Source organism: Sapajus apella, unplaced genomic scaffold (assembly GCF_009761245.1).
Source record: "Sapajus apella isolate SASKATOON/1434 unplaced genomic scaffold, GSC_monkey_1.0 scaffold26, whole genome shotgun sequence".
In the NCBI taxonomy this organism is placed as follows: Eukaryota; Metazoa; Chordata; class Mammalia; order Primates; family Cebidae; genus Sapajus; species Sapajus apella.
This window is the reverse complement of record NW_022436966.1, coordinates 8,434,245-8,457,086: the sequence shown is the minus strand read 5'-3', so window position 1 is coordinate 8,457,086 and position 22,842 is coordinate 8,434,245. Positions and strand designations below refer to the sequence as shown.

The 22,842-nt window shown below is 43.2% G+C and overlaps 2 pseudogenes; one reads left to right on the top strand and one right to left on the bottom strand.

The window, feature by feature from the left end:
• The first annotated feature begins 3,811 nt into the window (after nucleotides 1-3,811).
• Nucleotides 3,812-4,437, top strand: LOC116560533 (annotated as a pseudogene).
• A 12-nt stretch (nucleotides 4,438-4,449) lies between these two features.
• Nucleotides 4,450-5,542, bottom strand: LOC116560532 (annotated as a pseudogene).
• Nucleotides 5,543-22,842: the final 17,300 nt, after the last annotated feature.

Here is a 22,842-nt window from a genome sequence, read left to right as displayed (position 1 = left end):
GAAATTCTGTCAGTAGGTGGCCTTTAGATTTGAACTGCGACACTGGTTCTTTCCTGAGTCTCTGGCCTGGTGGCCTTCAGACTGGACTGCAGATTTTGGACTTGCTGTCTCTCATAATCACATGAGCTAATCCCTTAAAATAAGTCTCTGGCTGGGTGCAGGGGTCCACACCTGTAATCCCAGCACTTTGGGAGGCCGAGGTGGACAGATCACCTAAGGTCAAGAGTTTGAGAGCAGCCCAGCCAACATGGAGAAACCCCCTCTCTACTAAAAATAAAAATATTTTAAAAATTAGCTGGGCATGGTGGTGTGCACCTGTAGTCCCAGCTACTCAGCAGCTTGAGGCAGGAGAATTACTTGAACATGAGAGGCGGAGGTGGCAGTGAGCTGAGGTCACGCCACTGCACTCCAGGATGGGTGATAGAGTGAGACTCCATTAAAAAAAAAAAGTATTTGCCACTCTCTCGGTATACATATCTTGTTGGCTCTGATTCTCTGCAGAACCCTGACTATAAACTATGTTCTGTATATTTTGTTCACTTTATTCTTCCTCGTCACAGTTAAACACAAAAGTCATTCCTTATAAATAAAACAAACACCCAAATCGAGGTTCCATCCCCAGCATTCAGCATGCCTAATGATCTCTGTCTCTGCCTCAACTGCATCAAGTTTTATGAGGTCTTCATTTTTTTTTTGTCACTAGGATGAATATTTTCATTTTTCCACTTTATATTTTTTAAATAAAACAATCACTACAAATGTGATAAAGTATTTAAATAATTGTCCCCAAACTGCCATGCCAGTGGAAGTGATAAAACTGTAGAACAGAGCAGCTGGCTGGCAAGCAACTCTGCTGTGGGATAGCTGAGAACGTTCATTTTCATCAGCTGATGCATGAGAGCCTGAATTTGACATGTTAACACTCAGTTGAGAAGTGTCAGTGTAGAGTGTGAAAAGGGCGCTTAGATGGTTTTAATGCCCAATCATTAAAGTTGAGGACTACCTATGCTATGCAGTAGTGACCTATGAGAAATCCACAAAGAATTTTAAAGCCAGATTTGACAAGTGACTGAAAAGGAGACAATGAACGGCAGAGAGAGGCTAAAGCAAAGACAAAGAAATTACACTCTTTTTTTCCACCCTCCTGAGTTTTCAGCTCTTCTGAGATAGACACAGGAGCTTGGCAGATGGAAATTACAAGATCACTTTTATTATCTCCGAAGTCGTTAAAAAACAAGGCTAAGGTGTACAGCCAAGTGGGCTTATACAGGCTTAACTTATGACTTAGGCAGTCCCCAGTCCCAGGCCCAGCTTGGGGAATGCTTTACACTGTACAGTAGAGATGTCAACCAGAGCACAGCCCATCCCAAAAGAAGGGGGGAAGAGGCTGGGTCAGCACGCTCAGATCTTTTTCTCCGACTCACTTAGCAGATGTCACTTTGGAGAAGAAGACTGAGGGAGGCAGGGAGGAAGGCCAGCAGTAGGGTTCTAGGTAGAAGTTTCCACAGGAAACGAGAAAGGGGAACAGTGTTCCTCTAACAGTCTCCATCTGTTTGTTCTTCCAAAGCATTGGAGTCCTCTATCAAGTGTGCCACCAACCAAGGATGTAGCAACCCCCTCAGGAAAGAAGAAATGACAAACAACGTAGGAGGTGTTGCTCCTACCTTCTGACACTGAATGGCCTCAGGGTATCCTCCTGGGACTGCTGGCAGGCAGTGTCCACTTTACCCCAAGAAAGTTCTTGGGGTCAGGTGGCCACAAAAATAAATGGGTTAGATTAAAACATTAGTTAAGGCCGGCCGCGGTGGTTCATGCCTGTAATACCTGCACTTTGGGAGGCTGAGGCAGGTGGATCACCTGAGGTCAGGAGTTCAAGACCAGCCTGGCCAACATGAATGAAGCCCCATCACTATTAAAAATACAAAAACTTAGCCGGGCGTGGTGGTAGGCACAGCTACTCAGAAGGCTGAGATAGGAGAATCACTTGAATCCAGGAGGCAGAGGTTGCAGTCAGCCGAGATCACGCCACTGCACTCCAGCCTGGGCAACAAGAGCAAAACTCTGTCTCAAAAAATAATAATAATAATAATAATAATTAGTTAAATGGGGCTGGGCCTGGTGGCTCATGCCTGTCACTCCAGCACTTTGGGAAGCCAAGGCAGGAGGATCTCTTGAGCCCAGGAATTTGAGATCAGCCTGAGTAACATAGCAAGACCTCGTGTCTACAAAAGAAGTTTATAAAATTAGCCAGGCATAGTAGACATGTGCCTGTAGTCTCAGCTCCTCAAGATGCTGAGGTGGGAGAGTTGCTTGAGCCCCAGGAATCAAAGCTGCAGTGAACTGTGATTGCACCACTGCACTCTGGGTGACAGAGCGGGACCTGTCTCAAAACAAAAACCAAATGGACTGTGTTCCAGTTGTCTATTGCTATATAATAAACTACACCAAATTTAGTGTCAGAAAAAAAAATCGATAATTATTGTCTCTCACAGTTGTGGGGTTAACTGGGCGCAGCAGGCAGTTCTTACTCAGGGTCTCTCTGTCGGAGGCCGAGGCTGCAGTCAGTGTGACGTCTTCCTTCCTCGTGTGCCTGGCATGTGAACCGGGAAGACTCGCACAGCTGGGCTCCTTGGGCTCTCTCTATCGCTATGTGACCATCTCCCATCGTCTCTCCTACAGGGTGGCTTCTGCTTAGCTCGGGGATCCAAAGTTCCATGTTAAAATGAAGAGAGAACCAGGCAGGAGCTGCATTGTCTTTTATGACTGGGTCTCAGAATCCACACAGTATCACTGTTGCTGTCCTCTGTTAGGAAGAGAGACTCTAGCTCCTAATGGGAGAGTGGCAAGGTTTTGGAAGAGAATGTGGGACTGGAAATAGTGTTGTGGCTGGTTTTTTTTTTCTTTTTTTTAAATTTTGGTGAAATCTACATGAAAGTTACCATTATAACCACTTTTAGACTGCTGTGGCATTTAGTACATTTGCATTGCTGTGTACCATTGCCACTCTCTCTCTAGCATTTTACCTTCCCAAGTTGAACTCTGTACCCAATCAACAGTAACTCTCTATTTCCCCCTATCTCCAGCACCTGGCGACCACACTCTACTCTTTGTCTCTAGGAGTTTTGCAATTCTAGGTACCTCATAAAAGTAAAATTGTACATTACCTCCTGTTGTGTCTGGCTTATTTCATTGAAGGCCAATTTCATAAAATACAATTTGCCACATGCTCTAAGGTCAAGTTGTACCAAAGCTTATTCTGTTTTCCATCTAAAATTATATCCAGCTGCACTATCTAATGCTGCCCATCCTCAGTTCTGCAATAAATTAAATGACAACAAAAAGATGCTCCAATAATAAAATTCTAACAAGTAGAGAGGGCCCAAATTTGAATATAAACATCCCTGCTGTTATCAAATGCCCAAGGGAAAATTAAAGTCCTAAAAGTTAACTCATTTAATTCAGTCCAATGAACCCGAAGTCCAAAATTTTAAGCGAACATTTAATGGGAACTAGAGTCCAAAATAAAATTGTAGTCCAGCCATGGTGGCTCATGCCTATAATCTCAGCACTTTGTGAGACCAAGGCAGGAGGATCCCTTGAGCCCAGGAGTTCGAGATGAGCCTGGGCAACATGGTGAAGCCCCATCTCTACAAAAAATATATAAAAAATTAGCCAGGCATGGTGGCGGGCACCTTAGTCCCAGCTACTCAGGAGACTGAGGTGGGAGAATCACTGGAGCCCAAGAGGCTGAGATTGCAGTGAGCCAGCATTGCACCACTGCACTCCAGCCTGGGTGAGAGTGAGACCCTGTCTGAAAGAAAAAAAAAATGATCTTGCCCTGTGAATTAAAGTTTATGTTTCTTTTTCTTTCCCCCTGCCTCCCCACTGAAAACTTTTTACTGACCTTTTGGGTAGAAATGGGAACTTATGGTCTGCGTCGCAAGCTAGTCATCCTGAAGCAGAGGCCAGAGAAGAAACAAGGGCACGAGCATCGGATCACCATGCCTTTCTTGGACTTGCAGAAAAGGTTCGGCCTTAACCTAGATCAATGGTGGACAATCCAAAGTGCTAAACAGCCCTGTACGTTTCCCACTTGACGCCATGCTTTTGAAAAAGAATGGATAGAATGTGCACACGGAATCAGCTCTATCTGGGCAGAGAAAGAGTGTAAGATAGAATATGATGATTTCCTAGAGTGTATAGGTCAGGAGAAAACAATGAAACATATTAACACCATCTGAAAGCAACAGGATAAACTGATAAAAGAAGGGAAGTACATCCTCCACCTCACCACATGGGCAAGGGGGAGCCTCGGCCCTGAGCAGACACAGCTAGCGATATCTGGAGGCTGATTTTCACGTTCTCTGTTCTCCACTGGAAAGGTTGTTTATGGAAAACCTCCTTGTCAAAGTGTGTAAATAAAGTATTGCTCCATCCTAAAAAAAATAAAAAAGAAAAGAAATGGGAACTTATTTGCCGGGAAGAAAAATCCCATCACACTTCTGCTGGAACCAGGGCATGGCCTCCTGTTTGCTGACTCTGCCTGGCCCCAGTGCAGCCTGCCCCACGCTTCTTGTCTGCGATGCTAAAACCTGGCCTATCCAGCACCACGTTGAAGCATTGAAGTCCAGGTATAAATACTTGAGTCATATTTGATACCTAGATCAGTGTGTTCCTGGATCCCAAAACCAAAGCTTCTAGTATCTGAGGGGTTATTTTTTCTTTTCTTAACTCATACTCCTGTACCTTTAGACCTTCCCCAGGATTGTTTCTGCTTTGGCCCCTCAGACTGTGCAGTGGACGGCAATCTCTTCACTTCTCCTGACGCTGAAGGATCAGATGCTGAACTTGGCTTTGGAAAACACGGGAGTCTGGCCTGTGAGCTGCTCAGGTCAGTCCGTCTCTACTCTCCCCACACAGATATTGAGGCAAGTTTGTGGATATGAAGTTCCTGCGTGGGGTTCTTCTTTTCACCTTGATCCTGCATCATCATGGAGATCAGGAAGAGCCAAATGTATTTTTAAAAATTAAAATTTAAAGAAATCACTCTTCAATGTTAAAGTCTGCTCAGAGTCCTTCAGAGAGGTCCTTGATACCTGGACAAAGCTGGGGTTTCTTCAGTAACTTCAAGTTCAGATGTCTCTCCTAAGAGAAAGGCTTGCTAGGGTTGGGTTTGTGATTCCACACATCAGTGGGTTCAGTCTAGATTGGGGTTGAGGCTTAGTCAAGTTCTGGTTTCCGTCCCTGTGTTCTGTGCTCTGTGGGCCTCCCAGACACTTGTGTGGCTACCTGGCCCAGGTCAATGGAGTCTGTCCAGTGGTGGGGATCTTAGTGCAGGAAGAGAAGAAAGCCTCATATTTTGCTCCTGTCATCTCAAGTGTTACCATTAGTAATTCAGACTTCTCTGGTAAGGGGATGTGATTCCAAGAAGAGTGTTATGTTGACCAGGCCTTATATTTCTTTACTTAGCAGTTGTAAATGTCAATGGGATTTTTAGCTGATAGGTATTTTTGTTGTTTTGTTTGAGACAGGATCTCACTCTGTCACCAAGGCTGGAGTGCAGTGGCAAGATCTTGGTTCACTGCAACCTCCGTCCCCAGGTTCAAGCAATCCTCCCACCTGAGCCTCCCTGAGTAGCTGGGACTACAGGCACACACCACCATGCCTGGCTAATTTTTGTATTTTTTGGTAGAGATGGGGTTTCACCATGTTGGCCAGGCTGATCTTGAACTTCTGACCTCAAGTAATATGCCTGCCTCAGCCTCCCAAAGTGCTGGGATTACAGGTGTAAGCCACTACGCCCGGCCAACCTGATAGGTTTCTGTATTCCATCATTGATATTTTGGTTCTTAGCTCCTCTGGGGAATCTTTATGAAACCATCTTTTAAAATTTTCAACTATTATCTCCTTATTATCAGTAATAATATAAGACGATTTGGATAAAGATCCATCTTAACCTATTTTTTGTTGCTTAATTATCTTATCACATTCCTCATTGCATGTTGACATCTATGGAGTCCCCTAAACAGCAAACCCTTAAGCATTTTCCCAATATGCCCCACATATCAAAGCTAATAATAATGATGACTACCTTACACTGGGGCCTTACCATGTGTGAGGTACCATGTTATATATGGCTTAATTTCCCCAGCAATTTTATTGGATAGACACCTTTAAGGTAAGGCATTCTGTGAGTCCACAGATGGTAGTCTTGGCAGAAGCATTGCGTGCTGAAGAGGCAAACCCATATCCAGAGGAAGTGTCTATTCCAATGAGGACAAACTGCTGCCCTTTCTATGATGGAGGAGGTCCAATATAATCAACCTGCCACCAAGTAGCTGGCTGATCACCAGAGGAATGGTGTCATATCAAGGGCCCAGCATTGGTCTCTGCTACTGGTGAACTGGGCTCGCAGGGGAAGCATAGCCAGGTCAGCCTTGGTGAGTGGAAGTCCATGTTGCTGAGCCCATGTGTTACCTCCAACCTTGCCACCATGGCCACTTTGTACATGGGCCCATTGGGCAATGACAGGGGTGGCTGGGGAAAGAGACTGAGTGGTATCCACAGAATGAATCACCCTAAGCACTTGATTATTAAAATCTTCCTCTGCTGAGGTCACCCTTTGGTGAGAATTCACATGGGATACAAGTATCCTCACAGATTTTGATCACTCAGCGAGGTCTATCCACATACTTGTTCCCCAAATTTCTTTGTCATCAATTTTCCAATCATGCTTCTTCCAAGTTCCTGACATCTAGCCAAACCATTGACTACAGTCCATGAATCAGTATTTAATCACATGTCTGGCCATTTCTCCTTCCAAGCAAAGTACACAAATAGGCATACTGCTCAAAGTTCTAGCAGTGGGAAGATTTCCCTTTGCCACTGTCCTTCAGAGATGTCCTAGGAAAGGGCTGTAGTGCTGCAGCTGTCCACTTTCGGGTGGTGTCTGCATATCGTGCAGAGTCATCTGCAAACCAGGCCCTAGTCTTCTCTTTCTCTGTCAGCTAATCATAGGGAACTCCCCATGAGGTCATAGGTGCAGGCTGGGGGAGAGAAGGCAGGGTGGCAGGAGTGGGGACCATGGACATTTGAGCCACTTCGTTATGTAACTTTCTTGTGCTTTTAGGGGGCTTGAGTACAATCACATCTATGCCACTTCCATTTGATGATAAAATACTGCTGTGCACACCCAACTTTATGGCTAGGTGGGTCGGAAAGAACCCAGTTCATAATAGGCAGTTCAGGTCATATGGTAACTTGGTGATCCACAGCAAACGTTCAGTTTCTACCAAGGCCCAGTAACATGCCAAGAGCTGCCTCTCAAAAGGAGAGTAGTAATCTGCAGGAGATGGCAGGGCCTTGCTCCCAATCCTAGAGGCCTCCATTGTGACTCACCTATAGGGGCCTGCCAAAGGCTCCAAACAGTACTGTTACCTGCCACTGACACCTCAGGCACCATTGGATCTGCTGGGTCTTATGACCCGTGTGGCAGGGCAGCTTGCACAGCAGCCTGGATCTGTTGCAAAGCCTTCTCCTGTTCTGGACCCCACTCAGAAAGTATAACACACACCAAGAAAGTTACATAATCTTATCAATTTACATCAACAGAAACCTGGGATATAGGGGAATGAAAATGGATCTTAAGGGTGTGGGGATCAGGGTGGAAGGAGTAAAAAATTGGATCAGATTAAACTTATTCATATAAGTTCAATATACAGAGATTCCAAATTCAATGTTAGCTTGAGCGACTAGGTAAAAACGGCTTTAACCATTTACTTGGTTGGCTGACCAAGACCTGGATGAAAGTATGGCCTACATGACATGAAACTGAAATGCTAGAACTTCCATGATATCATGTAAAGCAGGAGTAGGTGAACTTTTTTTTATAAAGGACCAAATAGCAAATAATTTAGACTTTGGGATGAAGAGGCACAATTGAAGATATTATATAGGTATTCATATAACAGGTGTATTAGTCAGGGTTCTCTAGAGGGACAGAACTCATAGGATGGAGACATATATATATATATATGGGAGTTTATTCAGTAGTATTAACCCTCACAATCGCAATGTCCCACAACAGGCTGTCTGCAAGCTGAGAAGCAAGGAAGCCAGTCCAAGTCCCAAAGCTGAAGAACTTGGAATCCAACACTCAAGGGCAGGAAGCATCCAACACGGGTGAAAGATGCAGGCTGGGAGGCTAAGCCAGTCTAGCCTTTTCATGTTTATGTCCTGGTCACACGGGCAACTGATTAGATGGTGCCCAACCTGATTAAGGGTGGATCTGCCTCTACCACACTGACTCAAATATTAACCTCCTTTGGCAACACTTTCACAGACACACCCAGGATCAATATTTTGCATCCTTCAATCCAGTTAAGTTGACATTCAGTATTAGCCATCATAACAGAACAGAAGTTTCTTGCTTCACCCTCCTGGTTTGCCTGGGGTGGGCAACTTTGTGCTCATTTGCCAGTTCAACATAGATGTTCCTAAGAGAAAGAGCTGCTGACGCAAGGCGTAACAGCTTGGCAGTGGGAAGGATATGGTGCAGCTGCCCCATCAGTTTTACTCTGCCCTAGTGACACCCAGGTTCCTGCCTTTCAGAGAGGCTGGTCTTGTCACCTAGGGGACTTTGCTGGAGGGAAGGCGACTTGCTGAGTCACCAGCTCCTGGATTGAGATGCTACAGCTCAGTTCCCAGCAATTATCAACAGTTGAGTCCCCAAGATGCTGGTGGTGATCAGCAGGCCCTAGGCAGCAGGCACTGGCCAGGGAGGCAGACTCAGAGCAGAAGGGGGAACAGGGGCAGAGGGAAACTTGATCCCGTCTGGCTCTGGGAGCCTCCACTAGATGATGGTAGGAATAGATTTGCCCCATCCACTTTACTTTGCAGATGTTCATAAGCTCCCAGATAAGTTCTGCATATTAGCAGCCGTGGTTAGGAGTTTGTATCTGGAGTCAGATGGGCTAGATTTAAATCCTGGCTCTTATATCTACTAGCTTTATAATTTTCACAGCTAATGATTCTCTCCAAGACTCTGTTTTCTCACATATAGAATGATCTTAAAGGCGTCTATCCCATAAAATTGCTGGGGAAATTAAGCCATATATAACGTGGTACCTCACACATGGTAAGGCCCCAGTGTAAGGTAGTCATCATTATTATTAGCTTTGATATGTGGGGCATATTGGGAAAATGCTTAAGGGTTTGCTGTTTAGGGGACTCCATGGATGTCAACATGCAATAAGGAATGTGATAAGATAATTAAGTAACAAAAAATAGGTTAAGATGGATCTTCATCCAAATCATATTATTACTGATAATAAGGGAATAATAGTTGTAAAAATTTTAAAAAATGGTTTTATAGAGATTCCTCAAAGGAGCTAAGAACCAAAATATCAACAACGGATTATAGAAGCCTATCAGGTTGGCTGGGTGTGGTGGCTCACACTTGTAATTCCAGCACTTTGGGAGGCCAAGGCAGGCGGATTACTTGAGGTCAGAAGTTCAAGATCAGCCTAGCCAACATGGTGAAACCCCATCTCTACCAAAAAATACAAAAATTAGCCAGGCATGGTGGTGTGTGCCTGTAGTCGCAGCTACTCAAGGAGGCTCAGGTGGGAGGATTGCTTGAACCTGGGGACGGAGGTTGCAGTGAACCAAGATCTTGCCACTGCACTCCAGCCTCGGTGACAGAGTGAGATCCTGTCTCAAACAAACAAAAATACCTATCAGCTAAAAATCCCATTGACATTTACAACTGCTAAGTAAAAAAATATAAGGCCTGGTCAACATAACACTCTGCTTGGAACCATATCCCCTTACCAGAGAAATCTGAATTACTAATGGTAACACTTGAGATGACAGGAGCAAAATATGAGGCTTTCTTCTCTTCCTGCACTAAGATCCCCACCACTGGACAGATTCCATTGACCTGGGCCAGGCAGCCACACAAGTGTCTGGGAGGCCCACTGAGCACAGAACACAGGGACGGAAGCCAGAACTTGACTAAGCCTCAACCTCAAACTACACTGAACCCACTGATGTGTGGGATCACAAAACCAACCCTAGCAAGCCCCCTTTGTCTCTGACTTGGAGCGGGGGTTGTGATGTGAGATGTAATTTGAAAAACTGAAGTTTTACTCCCTTCAAAGCCCTAGAGCTTAAAAAAAAAAACCCTAAATCATTCTGGAAATGTCTTGCCTATTCTCTTGCCATCCTAAATATACCATAAGAAACCTCTTCAGCTCCTTTTTGATGTGGGTGCTTCATCACCTGGAACATCCATGCCATAAATACAGCAGGTGAGACAGTAAGCCTATTTACCCTGAAACTAATGGCTCCAAAATAGCATTTGTTCAGACATTCTTTTCCTTTGTTTTTGCTCACCATTTTACTGTTTTTTCCTTTGCTGATATGCACCAGTTAATATTTTCTGCTTCTTTTAAGCAATCTGGCCAATATCCCCAGCTTTTACCCCATCGTGTGGCCAGATTTCAATAAAATCATGACATCCTATTTATGCCTTTTCATTGTAGACGTATTTTCAAGACCACAACAGGCCCTGCATCCTGATACAGAAGGGAGGTTTGATCCCAATCCCACCCCCATAATCACAGCAGTGCAACAATTATTTCAGCTGTTCAATATTTGCCTTTTTGTTTGGCAAGGTTTGACACAAAAGGGTATTTGGGGTTCTTAAATGTCATTTTTGCGTGAGTTGAAATTATATTCTTTATTCGTTCCCTGCATTCGTTTACTATTGTTGCTAAGAAAAATTCACACTAAACTTACAGGCTCAAAACAACACAAATTTCTTATCTTACAGTTCTAGAAGTCAGAAGTCCAAAACAGGTCTCACTGAGCTAAAATAAAGGCATGGGCAGCGCTGTGTTTCTTTCTAGAGGCTCTAGGGAAGAATCCATCTGCTTATCTTTTGCAGCTCCTGGAGGTCCCCACATTTCTTGGCCCGTGGCCCCTTTCCAGCTTCAAAGCCAGCAATGACCAGTCAAGTCTTCCTCCCATCATATCATTCCGACATTCACTCTTCTGCCTCCTTCTTCCTCATTTAATACCCTGGTGAATACACTGGCCTCACCTGGAAGACCCAGGCTATGTTCCCCCTTTTAAGGTAAGCTGACTAACAACCTAGTTTCACCCACAGCCTTAATTCTCGTTTGTCATATGAGCTAAGATAGTCACAGGTTCTTGGGATTAGGACTTAAACATATTTGGGGGACTATTATGCAGACTGCCATAGTCCCTTTTTTATGATAAGCATCTTAAGGTGCATTTTTTATTTAAAAGGAAAAAAACTAGAAAATACTGCAAAGCAGGCCAGGCATGATGGGTCAGGCCTGTAATCCTAGGACTCTGGGAGGCCAAGGCTAGAGGATCACTTGAGCCCAGGAGTTCGAGAACCAACCTGGGCAACATAGTGAGACCCTGCCTCTACGCATAATTTTTTTTTTTTAAGAAAAAGAAAATACAGGCTGGGCACGGTGGCTCATGCCTGTAATCCCAGCACTTTGGGAGGCCAAGGCGGGCAGATTGCCTGAAGTCAGGAGTTCGAGACCAGTCTGGCCAACATGGTAAAACCCCATCTCTATTAAAAATACAAAAAGATTAGCAGGGCATGGTGGCGCATGCCTGTAATCCCAGCTCCTCAGGAGGCTATGGCAGGGGAATTGCTTGAACCAGGGAGGTGGAGTTTGCAGTGAGTCGAGATCACACCATGCACTCCAGCCTGGTGACAGAGCAAGACTCTGTCTCAAAAAAAAAGAAAAAGAAAAAGACAAAAAAAAGAAAAGAAAATACAGTGAAGCAAAGTGGAAGGGAACAGGAATACAACCTGTGTTAGAACCCAGCTGCACTCATCCTTTTAGGTGTCTGTGAACTAGTTTTGATTTCCAGGAGGTGTATTTGCCAGCCATCTTTCAGAATGAACTTTAAAACAATGAGATGCCTGTAAACCATTATACAGTAATTTGTTATTTTTATCTGAATGGTGCAGGTTAGGAAACCAGATCATTTATTTTGGGCTTGTATCAAAAACTGGCATAACAAATATTTACTTGATGCTCACCAAGTGTCAGGAACTGTCCTAAGAGCTTTTTTATGTATCCTTTCCAGTCCTCTCAGAGCCCTCAGAGTATAGGTTTGCTAAGCTCCTTTTACAGATAAGGAAGCTGAGGCTTGGATGGCTGCTGCTGCTAATTAGCATGGTTTTCCTTTAAAAAGTCAACAATCAAGGCAAAATAACATAACAACAACAACAAAAAAAACTCCTCCTAGTTATCCCATTTAAACCAAGACCATAAGCCATAATATACCTGAAACACAACTTGAGAGAGTTTGCAATTGTATAACCGGGTAAAGTTTGGGGCGCTGTCCCATTGGCAGTAGCTGTTGGTTGCTTACCCAACAGCCCCATCCTCACCCTCACCTGGTACTTCCCTCCCAGCCACTTGGTTTTGTTCCCGTCTCCCAGGCGCTATGTTCTGCTGTTCCTTAATGGAGGCAGAGGGTGTTTCTTGATTGGCCTGAGCCTATTACAGCTGTTTCATTCCTGGATTTCTGAGTGATTATTTGGATAAAGACATGGATGTGAGTGGGGCAAATGAGATAGAGAGAAGTCTGGAAGAGGATTTTGGGGAAGAGTTTCCTCACTTTCAAAAAGGAACAAATGATAGGCACAATTCCTTTTTCTGTGTGGGGATGCCATTCTATGAGAATGTGATGCTGCAGCCATCTGATAACCAAGAGCCAATCACTGAACATAGCAGAGCAGGAAGATCGAGAGAACCAACGTCCTTGTAGTATCACTGAACTTCTGTGCTAAGCCCAGGACTACCTTCACCCCAGACTTGTCATGAGACACAGTAAAAATTCTTACCTTAAGCCAACCTGCAATGGGTTTTCTATTTTTTATGGTAAAAATGATACTAACTGATACATTATTCAACTTGCCAAAACAAAGTTGTCTCTCATGGGTAAGTCTGACAATTTTCTGACATAGAACAAAATGTTCCCCAGAAATCATTCCCCAGAAAATTGGTGTGCTCTGAGGCTTGATGCTTCAAAATTAGGTAACACCTAGATCCCAGCAAATTGATTTCCAGTTTAAAGACTGAAAACATTTATTTGGAGTGAGATGCAGGCCTGGAGACTCTTTTTGGTGTGGCATCGGCAAATTCTTCCTTCAAACCCAAAGTCCCTGAGGATAGAACAAATGAAAGAGAAAGTGATGGCCAGAACAAAGGTGGAGGGAAGGCACAGAACCACTCTACCAAGAGAGGGTGAGGAGGACGCTGCGTGTCGAAACACGAGACAGAGCCTCTGAGGGGTTTTGTTTTTATGTGTTCTTCTGCCTACTCAAAGATCGCTTTATCATAATATATTAAATACAAAGAAAAAAAAGAGTTGAGATCTGAGTGCTTATACTAACTCTTATTTTAAAACCAATGGGGAACAATATTGCTGTCAAAAAGAATAGATTAGCTCAATTTAAAAGGATATGAATAAGGCTGGGTACAGTGGCTCACTTCTGTAATCCCAGCACTTTGGGAGGCTGAGGCAGGTGGATCATCTGAGGTCAGGAGTTGGAGACCAGCCTGACCAATACAATGAAACCCCATCTCTACTAAAAATACAAAAATTAGCTGGGCATGGTGGTGGGTACCTGTAGTCCCAGCTACTCGGGATGATAAGATAGGAGAATTGTTTGAACCCAGGAGGCGGAGTTTGCAGTGAGCCGAGATCACACTACTGCACTCCAGGCTGGATGACAGAGCAAGATTCTGTCTCAGAAAAAAAAAAAAAAAAAAGAAGGGTATATTAGTGGAATGACCCATCCAAAGGAATTCTATAAAGCCCCAAATTAACACTATGGGTCTTTATATATTAATATGAAAAGACATGCAAGATATATTAAGTGAAATGAAAGTTGCAGAATTATCTATAATTAGGGGCAACAAATGGTCCAGGTTTTCTAGGGACTAACAGGGTGTCTGGGATATGGGACTCTCAGTTTTGAGACCTGAAAAGCCCCATGCAAACAGGGACAAGGTGATCAGCCCAGACAATGACATTCCACTTTTATAATAATGACAAAAATATGCTATCAATTAAGATTTTTTTTTTTAGGTGCAAAACACAGAAAACCTTGGCTTATTTGACTTAAACAATGAGGACGTTTGCCATCATGCCCCTAAAGAAGTTTATATTCAACATGTCAGCTTGGTTCTCTGGCTCACTTCCTCATAGACACAGATGGCTGTTATGGTTCTAAGTGTCCACTTCAAATAAGGTGACATCCAGCAGAGGAAGAGAGGCCAGAATTGCATTGTGGGCTCTTTCTTAAGCCAGCCTTTGGCACAGGAGTAGCTTGGAATTTCTGAACAAGATGGGGTTGTTTAGAAAAGAGCAAAGGTAGATGTTATGTAGACAGCCAACAATGTCTTTTATGTATATATTTCTACATATCATATATATATATATTGAAAAATTCTGTAAGAATATAAATGTTAATAATTATTATGAGAAGAAATTTGTGCTAGTTGAGACATAAATGTTTGTGATGCTTTTATTGTTTTTACAATAAGCTTATATTATTTTGGTAAGTAACAGGCATTATTTTTACATTTAAAAATGAAGTCAGCTGGGCATGGTGGCTCATGCCTATAATCCCAACACTGGGAGGCTGAGGCAGGAGGATTGTATGAGGCCAGGGAGGACTTCAAGGCCCGCCTGGGCAACATAGTAAGACCCCTGTCTTACAAAAAAAATTTTTTAAATTAGCCAGGTATGGTGGTGCTCACCTATAGCCCTAACTACTTGGGAGGCTGAGGTTGCAGGGGAAATTGCTTGAGCCCAGGTTCAAGGCTTCAATGAGTTATGATCTCACCACTGCACTCTAGCCTGGCCTGTGCACAGTGAGATACTTTCTCTTAAAAAAAAAAAAGTCATTTAGAATTGAGTGCAGGAAAGAGGATTAATTTCACTCCAGATGTGGACCAGTTGTAGGTAGAGTAAAAACTCTAATGGTGGCAGGGAGAGGCCTTCATCTATAAACCTAAGTTGGTACCTAGGTAAATAAATACATTCCCAGATGCCATTTTTGTTTTCATGTCAAATCACATGCTGTTGAAACCATATGAGAATACCAAAACTGTGAAGCAGATACTAAAAAGATTCAGGTGAACAAATTATCATTTTTGTTTTTAGAAGAGTTATCCAGAAAGTGTACAATTTGTTACTACTTACCCATTTGGAATTTGGAAATGAAAATTAGTATCCCTAAGTAAGATACAACAGATTTGGTACTGAGATAGATAAATAGATTTTTCTTTTTTTTTATTCATTTTTTTTTTGAGATGGTGTCTTGCTCTGTCACCCAGGCTGGCGTGCAGTGATGTGATCTCAGCTCACTGCAACCTCCACCTCCCGGGTTCAAGAGATTCTCCTGCCTTAGCCTCCTGAGTAGCTGGGTCTACAGGTGTGCACCACCACACCCAGCTAATTTTTGTATTTGTAGCAGAGAGGTGGTTTCGCCATGTTGTCCAGGCATTTCAAACTCCTGACCTCAAGCAATCCACCTGCCTTGGCCTCCCCAAGTTCTGGGGTTACAGGCGTGAGCACACAGCCGATAAATAGATTTTTAAATTTAAAGTTAAGTTAGATTTTTAAATTTAAAACAGCATATTATTTAAAGAAATCTTCAAGTAAGTTTTCGGTTTTCTTAATTTAAAATACAGCTGTCATTTGGAATAGGTTATTTCTATGACTTAGGCCACAGTTTCCTAAACTGTACTCTGAAGAAATTTAATACATGCTCCATGAAAATAACAGATGCCAATGCCATTTTTCCCTACCAAAATTTATTCTAGAAAAGCACATATGTGACAAATATTATTATTGTTATTTTAATTATGTAGTAATTTGCCTTTACCAGAAAGACCTGGAACAATCTCTGGAGGATGTTTGCTCTGTACTTCAAGGAAAAAGCAGTGTTTACCAGCTGACTTGTAAGCTGATGGCAGCCAGCCCTGAGAGGCATCTACACAGCATTCACCCTCTCTGCCTTCCTTTACAATAGAACCACGATTTGGTTCAGGGTGCCCATGGGACCAGCTATAAGACCTGCTTTTTCTCAGCTCCTTTGCAGCTAGTAGTGGTCACGTGACAACATTTAGCTCAGTGAGATGTAAGAGGACATCTCCTAAGTTGACTTTCAGAGAGATGTTGTTTTCCTGGTGGACGAGAAAGGCACACTTTGCCTCTTACCCGTGTCCTCCTACCTCCTGCTTGACATGCAGACTCGACACCTGGAGGTGTAGTAGCCACCTAGTGACCATGAGGACAAAAGCCACATGCTAATGATAGTAACTCAGGGAGGCAGATGAAGGGATCTAGATGAAGCTGAGGTCATTCATGACATCATAGAGTCACTGCATCAGCCCTGGATTGCTCACCTACAAATTTTTTATCATAGGAAAACAAACACCCCTATTTAAAGCCATTGGTGTCAGATCCCTGTTACATGCAGCCAAATGCAATTCTAATGTTTTTGTACCTTGTGACATAATTTTAGCATCTGTTCGTGATACCAAGCAATGTATATTGAATACTAAACAAACATATGGCACTAACTCGTTCTCCTTAGATCTATGGCTAAAATAAGAAAGCTTTAAATTAGAAGAAGGGTCTTCAGATGCTAAATGACATCTGAACCAAATGCAAATATAGAAAAACTTTAAAGTGGGCCAGGCACAGTGGCTCATGCCTGTAATCCCAGCACTTTGGGAAACTGAGGCAGGCAAATCACGAGGTCAGGAGTTCGAGACCAGCCTGGCCAACATGGCAAAACCCCATCTCTACTAAAAGTACAAAAAATTAGCTGGGAGTACTGGCAGGAACCCGTAATCCCAGCTACCCGGGAGGCTGAGGCATGAGAATCACTTAAACCTGGGAGGCGGAGGTTGCAGTGAGCCAAGATCATGCCACTGCACTCCAGCCTGGGTGACAAAGTGAGACTCTGTCTCAAAAAAAAAAAAAAAGAATACTTTAAAGTGGAGATGAGCAATTGAGCTTGAACTTTCTAAAAGGAAAAAAATCTAGTTGTAAATTGCCCAAAATGAAACAATGAACACCATTTGAAGTTGCCTAACTTAAGATGGCACAAACATCACACAGCAGACAGCTTGCATTCCTGACCCCTTGGCTACAGTGTATCTGGGCAAAGTGGACTTTTCCCCCAACACACTGCACTGAAAGCATAGATCCAAAGCTGTGCCTGATACCCCTCTCAGCCACAGCGATGCTGTTTCCAACGTGGAGGTAAGTGATTTCGAAAAGACACAAAATATTTAAGAAATATATAAAAGACATAAAATATATTAAAGACTCATTTTAAAAGTTGTATAAGAACATGTGAAATTAAAGATGTTTTGATTGAATTTTTTTCCTTAAGGAAATTCATCTGTGTGGCCCTTTTCCTGGCCTTCTTTAATACAAATTTGCATTATAGCATATACATATCTGCTGATGTTCTATCAATATTTTATTTTTTTTAATGTATTCTATGGTCAAGGTTAAGTAAGTTTGGGAAACACCATTCTAAACTGACAGCAGTCTAGTCTAGACCTAAAAAGTTTTTTAAAAACCACAGTCCAAGAATAAGTATCAATGTGTCCAAGGAAATCCACTAATTTTTCTTCTTAATTTTAATTTTTTGGGCCCTGTGCTTTTCTCCTTTTCCTTCCCCTCCCTTCTCTTTCTTTCCCTTTCCTTCTGACATGGTCTCACTTTGTCACCCAGGCTGTAGTGTAGTGGCTTGATCGTGGCTCACTGTAGCATCAAACTCCTGGGCTCAAGTCATCTTCCCATCTCAGCCTCCTGAGTAGCTGGGACGATAGGCATGCACCATCATGCCTAGCTAATTTTTTATTTTTGTAGAGGTGAGATCTCCCTAAGTTGGCCAGGCTGGTCTCAAACTCCTGGGCTCTAGCAATCCTCCCACCTCAGCATCCTAAAGTGCTGGGATTATAGGTGTGAGCCACCATACCAGATCCACGTTAACATTTATAAGGAAAATCTGCTCTTTCTCACTTGTATTTAGCTTTATGTTGTACTTTTTTATTCATAAAAAGTCAGATTTTGAAAGTAGGTCGTGTTTGTGGGAGAAAAATTCAAATAACATAGAAGTATCAAAAGCCCTTCCCTGCTGGAGTCTAAACGCTGTGAGGGCAAGCATGCCCCTTTCAGTCTCCTCAATCTCTCCAGCCCCTAACCGTGCACACAGTAGGGCCTCAAAGTAGCAGTTCCCCACCACCACCCCTTTCCACTTCCTGGAGACAACCTGGGTTAACAGGCTAAGGTATACTGCAGGCCTGTCTTATGCAGAGTTTTAAAAATAAACATTTTAATTTTAGAATTGCCTTAGACTTACATAAAAATTACGGTGATAATACAAAGAGCTCTTATATTCCCACACCCATTTTTCCCTATTACTTACATCTTCTATTAGCATGGTACATTTGTCAGAATTAATGAACCAATGCCTTATTATTATTAACTAAAGTCCACACTTTATTCAGATTCCCTTAGTTTTTTCCTCATGTCCTTTTCTGTTCTAGGATCCCATTCAGGAAGCCACAGCATATTCGTCATCATATCTCCTTAGGTTACTCTTGGCTCTGACAGTTTCTCAGACTTTCCTTCCTTTTGATGGCACTGAGAGCTTTGAAGAGTGCCAGTCATATATTTTGTAGGATGCCCCTCCATTGGAATTTGTCTGCTGTTTTTCTCATGAATAGACAGGGTGATGGGTTTTGGGGAGGAAAAACCACAGAAGTAAAGTGCCATTCTCATCACATCATTATCATGGTACCTACTATCAACATGGCATCACTGGTGATGCTGATCTTGCCTCCTATGCAGATTTAACCATTCCTGATTCCTGCTAAGTGAGGTCCTTTGCCTTTCATGTCAAGGTGGGGATCTTGTTCCAGTTCCAACAGTCAGTCTCCCTAGTTAGCTTGAACACAGGCAGCCTAAACACAGGGATGATTCAAAAGAAAGACATGTGACCTTCATGCTGGCCCTGGACATGGGAGGAAGGTGTGGGGCGGAGGGTAGCCAGGATGACCTGCCCACTTCGGCCACTTGCCAAACTCACAATGGATGCTTGCCAAGGGCCAAAATTGGCCGCCAAGCAGGCATGAATGCCCATTCCTTTTCCTGTTAACTAGTGATAACCTTTCATAGTGCCACTTGGATTTTCTAACTCCATCTCATCTACAAGTGCCTTCTTGCAGATGGTTACTTACTCCTCAGCACTCATCAACAGCAGCAAGAATCCAGAAAAGCTGCACCAGAGAACAAGAGAAAGGAAAAAAGAAAATGAGAATTCGATCTGAAAAATTCACCAGAAAATGCCCAACCTTCCCCCCGTGACACGGCAAGGTTTTCCTTGGATTTTTCCTTCCATTATTCGAACATATAGTGAACAAGAATTCAAATTCTTCTTCCTTAGACGGAAGTAGAGCTTGGAGTGTGTTTTTTCTTTATTCTGACACATCAACTAAAGTAACTGAACTAGACCACACACAACAGTAACAAAAGTTTGTTATATAATTATTGTTTCAGTTCATGTTCATTAAGCATTTTATAATGTATCAGGAGCTGTGTTAATTATTTTATGCACACCATTCATTTGATTCTCAGCAAAACTATGAGGTTGTTACCTCCGTTTTATAGAATATAAAGTGAGGCAGAGAAAGGTTAAGTAACCTGCCCAAGATCACAAGGCTCATAAGTGGCAAAAAAAGAGATATAAATACTTCTTACTTCCCACTTCATACTGCAGAGCCATTCAAAAACCCACCATGCCATACTGCTACACCATTCAATAAACCTGAATATCAGACTGATGCACCATTCAACAAACTACTACTCCATTCTGCTGCACCTTTCAACAAACTATGCCATACAGCTAAGCCATTCAAAAAACCTCTATATCATACCGCTGTGCCACTTAGCAAACCTCTACACCATACTGCTACATCATTCAACAAACCACAAAACCACACTGCTATGCCAATCACTCTATTCCACACTGCCGTATCATTCCACAAACCACTACTCTACACTGCTACACCATTCAAAAAACAACGGCACCACTGCTACACTGTTCAACAAACCTCTATATCACACAGCAGTGGCTATAATGCCCCCAGCAACTTGCAAGGTGAATGAAACAGGTTCCTGTCAAAAAGGATCTCACTGTTGGTTCAGCTATCCTCAGAAGGGCAGGGGATCGAGAAGTCCCCATACAACCATGAGCAGACACAGGGGTGTGGGAGAGCTGGCTTTCCAGAGCAGTCCTCAAGTCAGGATAAAGAACTTCAGCATGTGTTGACTTTGAGACCAAAGGAAATGGCATAGAACATGACCATAATCCAAAATAACCAATGATATTTAAAATGTCTAGTAATTAGTTTGGTTCCAGACAATCAGAAAAGACATCCATCCATCAGGATGAAGGACCGGACAATCTTTCAGTGACAGCTATGGACAGCCAGGAGGGGCTGAACATTAGTCCTGAGGCAGGCCCCAGAGATGGAGCAGTAAGTGCCCCAGGGGACTGCATCACCACAGGGTCACCTAGGTGCCTTCCCCATCCCGTCATGAGGAGGATGGTTGGGTGGGTTTTCCGCATCCATGGAGTGCTATTGTGTATGGAGAATGCTAGATGTTACTAATGTTTTCATTAATATCAAATTAGCTTGTAAACCATAGACTCATTTACTCTCCAAAGAGCCCTTGTCAGCCTGATGCAGTGGCTCACGTCTATAATCCCAGGACTTTGGGAGGCCAAAGTGGATGGATCACTTGAGGTCAGGCATTCAAAACCAGCCTGGTCAACATGGTAAACCCTGTCTCTACTAAAAATACAAAAATTAGCTGGGCATGGTGGTGGACACCTATAATCCCAGCTACTCAGGAGGCTGAGGAATCACTTGAACCCAGGAGATGGAGGTTGGAGTGAGCTGAGATCACACTACTGCACTCTAGCCTAGGTGACAGAGCAAGACTCTGTCTCAGAAAAACAACAACAAAAACCCAACAAACAAAACAAACAAACAAAAAACGGAGAGCTCCTGTTCCTTTTAGAAGAAAATAGAGACTGAAATCTAACTGCTATGAGGATCCATATGAGATTCTGCCCTATGAGTCCAGGTAGACGCAAGGTCACTACTGCCTCCACTTTGTTGACAGAGAAATGTGTATTTTTAAGAGATTTCATTGGTCAGTGTCCAGTAAGGAAAACAGAATCCACACTAGGAATTTCCAACAGAAGAGATATAATATAGGTAATTGATTACAATGGTGTTAGGTATCTGGGGAAAAAAGCAAAAAGACAATGCTGAGGCAAACCAAATACTAATAACCGAAGGGAGAAGCTACCACCTCTAGGACTGGGGAGTGAAAGGGAAGAGGTGGCGTTACTGGAAACCAGGACTTCAGAGGACAGGCTTTGCAGGGCTGATGCTCGGACACCTCCCCACACACCTGGTGCTCAGTCTTCCAATGAAGGGTGAAGCTCAGTGTGAGCCTGGGCTCCTGAGGAAGGAGTGTGTACAGATCATTTTGTTTATCCATTCATCTGTCAGCAGACACCTGGGTTGCCTCCACTTTTTGGCTATTGCGACTAATGCTGCTATGAACATGTGTGTCCATTTCTCTTCTCTTTTATAATCCTTATATAGCTTTTTGACCCCCATTCTACAGGAGTAGTTCTGCACATAGGAGACCTAGCACCTTCTTTCATCCTAAAATGAAGTTCTTAAGTAAAACAGCCTACAGACCACGTAATTTCAAGAAAATCATTATAATGAAATTTGTTTCATTGTCAGTGCCCAGGAATGATCACGCAGGGCAATTTAACACAAGAGCCAGGCCAGGCACTGTGTCTCATGCCTGTAATCCCATCACTTTGGGAGGCTGAGGCAGGCAGATCACCTGAGGTCAGGAGTTTGAGACCAGCCTGGCCAACATGGCAAAATCCCATCTCTACAAAAAAATTAGCCAGGGGGTGGGGGTGGGTGACTGTAATCCCAGCTACTTGGGAGGCTGAGACAGGAGAATTACTTAAACCAGGGAAGCAGAGGTTGCAGTGAGCCAAGATCGTGCCACTGCACTCCAGCTTGGGTGGCAGAGCAAGAATCTGTCTCAAAAAACAAACAAGCAAATAAACAAAAAAGAGCCAGATGCTGCACATTGCACATGGTGGCCACAGTCACAAATGCAGATTGTCCCAGCAGCACTACAACAAGTAGTGGTGCTTACCGGCATGATTTCCTAAAATAGGTAACCAACACTTAATAAAGTTTCAAACAAAGCACTCTTTTTTCAATATGCACAGCAATTACAATCTTAGAAATTCAGTGCATATTCATATTAAGCAAGAAATATTTGATGTTTCTGTATAAAACAGAATCAGGCTGGTCACAGTGGCTCACGTCTATAATCCCAGCACTTTGGGAGGCTGAGGCAGGCAGATCATGAGGTCAAGAGATCGGGACTATTCTGGCCAACATAGTGACTCTCCATCTCAACTAAAAACACACACAAAATTAGCCGGGTATGATGGTGAGTGCCTGTCATCGCAACTACTTGGGAGGCTGAGGCAGGAGAATCGTTTGAAGCCGGGAGGTGGAGGTTGCAGAGAGCCGAGATTGCACCACTGCACTCCAAGCCTGGTGACAAAGCAAGACTCCATCTCAAAAACAACAACAACAAACACTATCAGATTATTGGCTCAGATAATTTTCA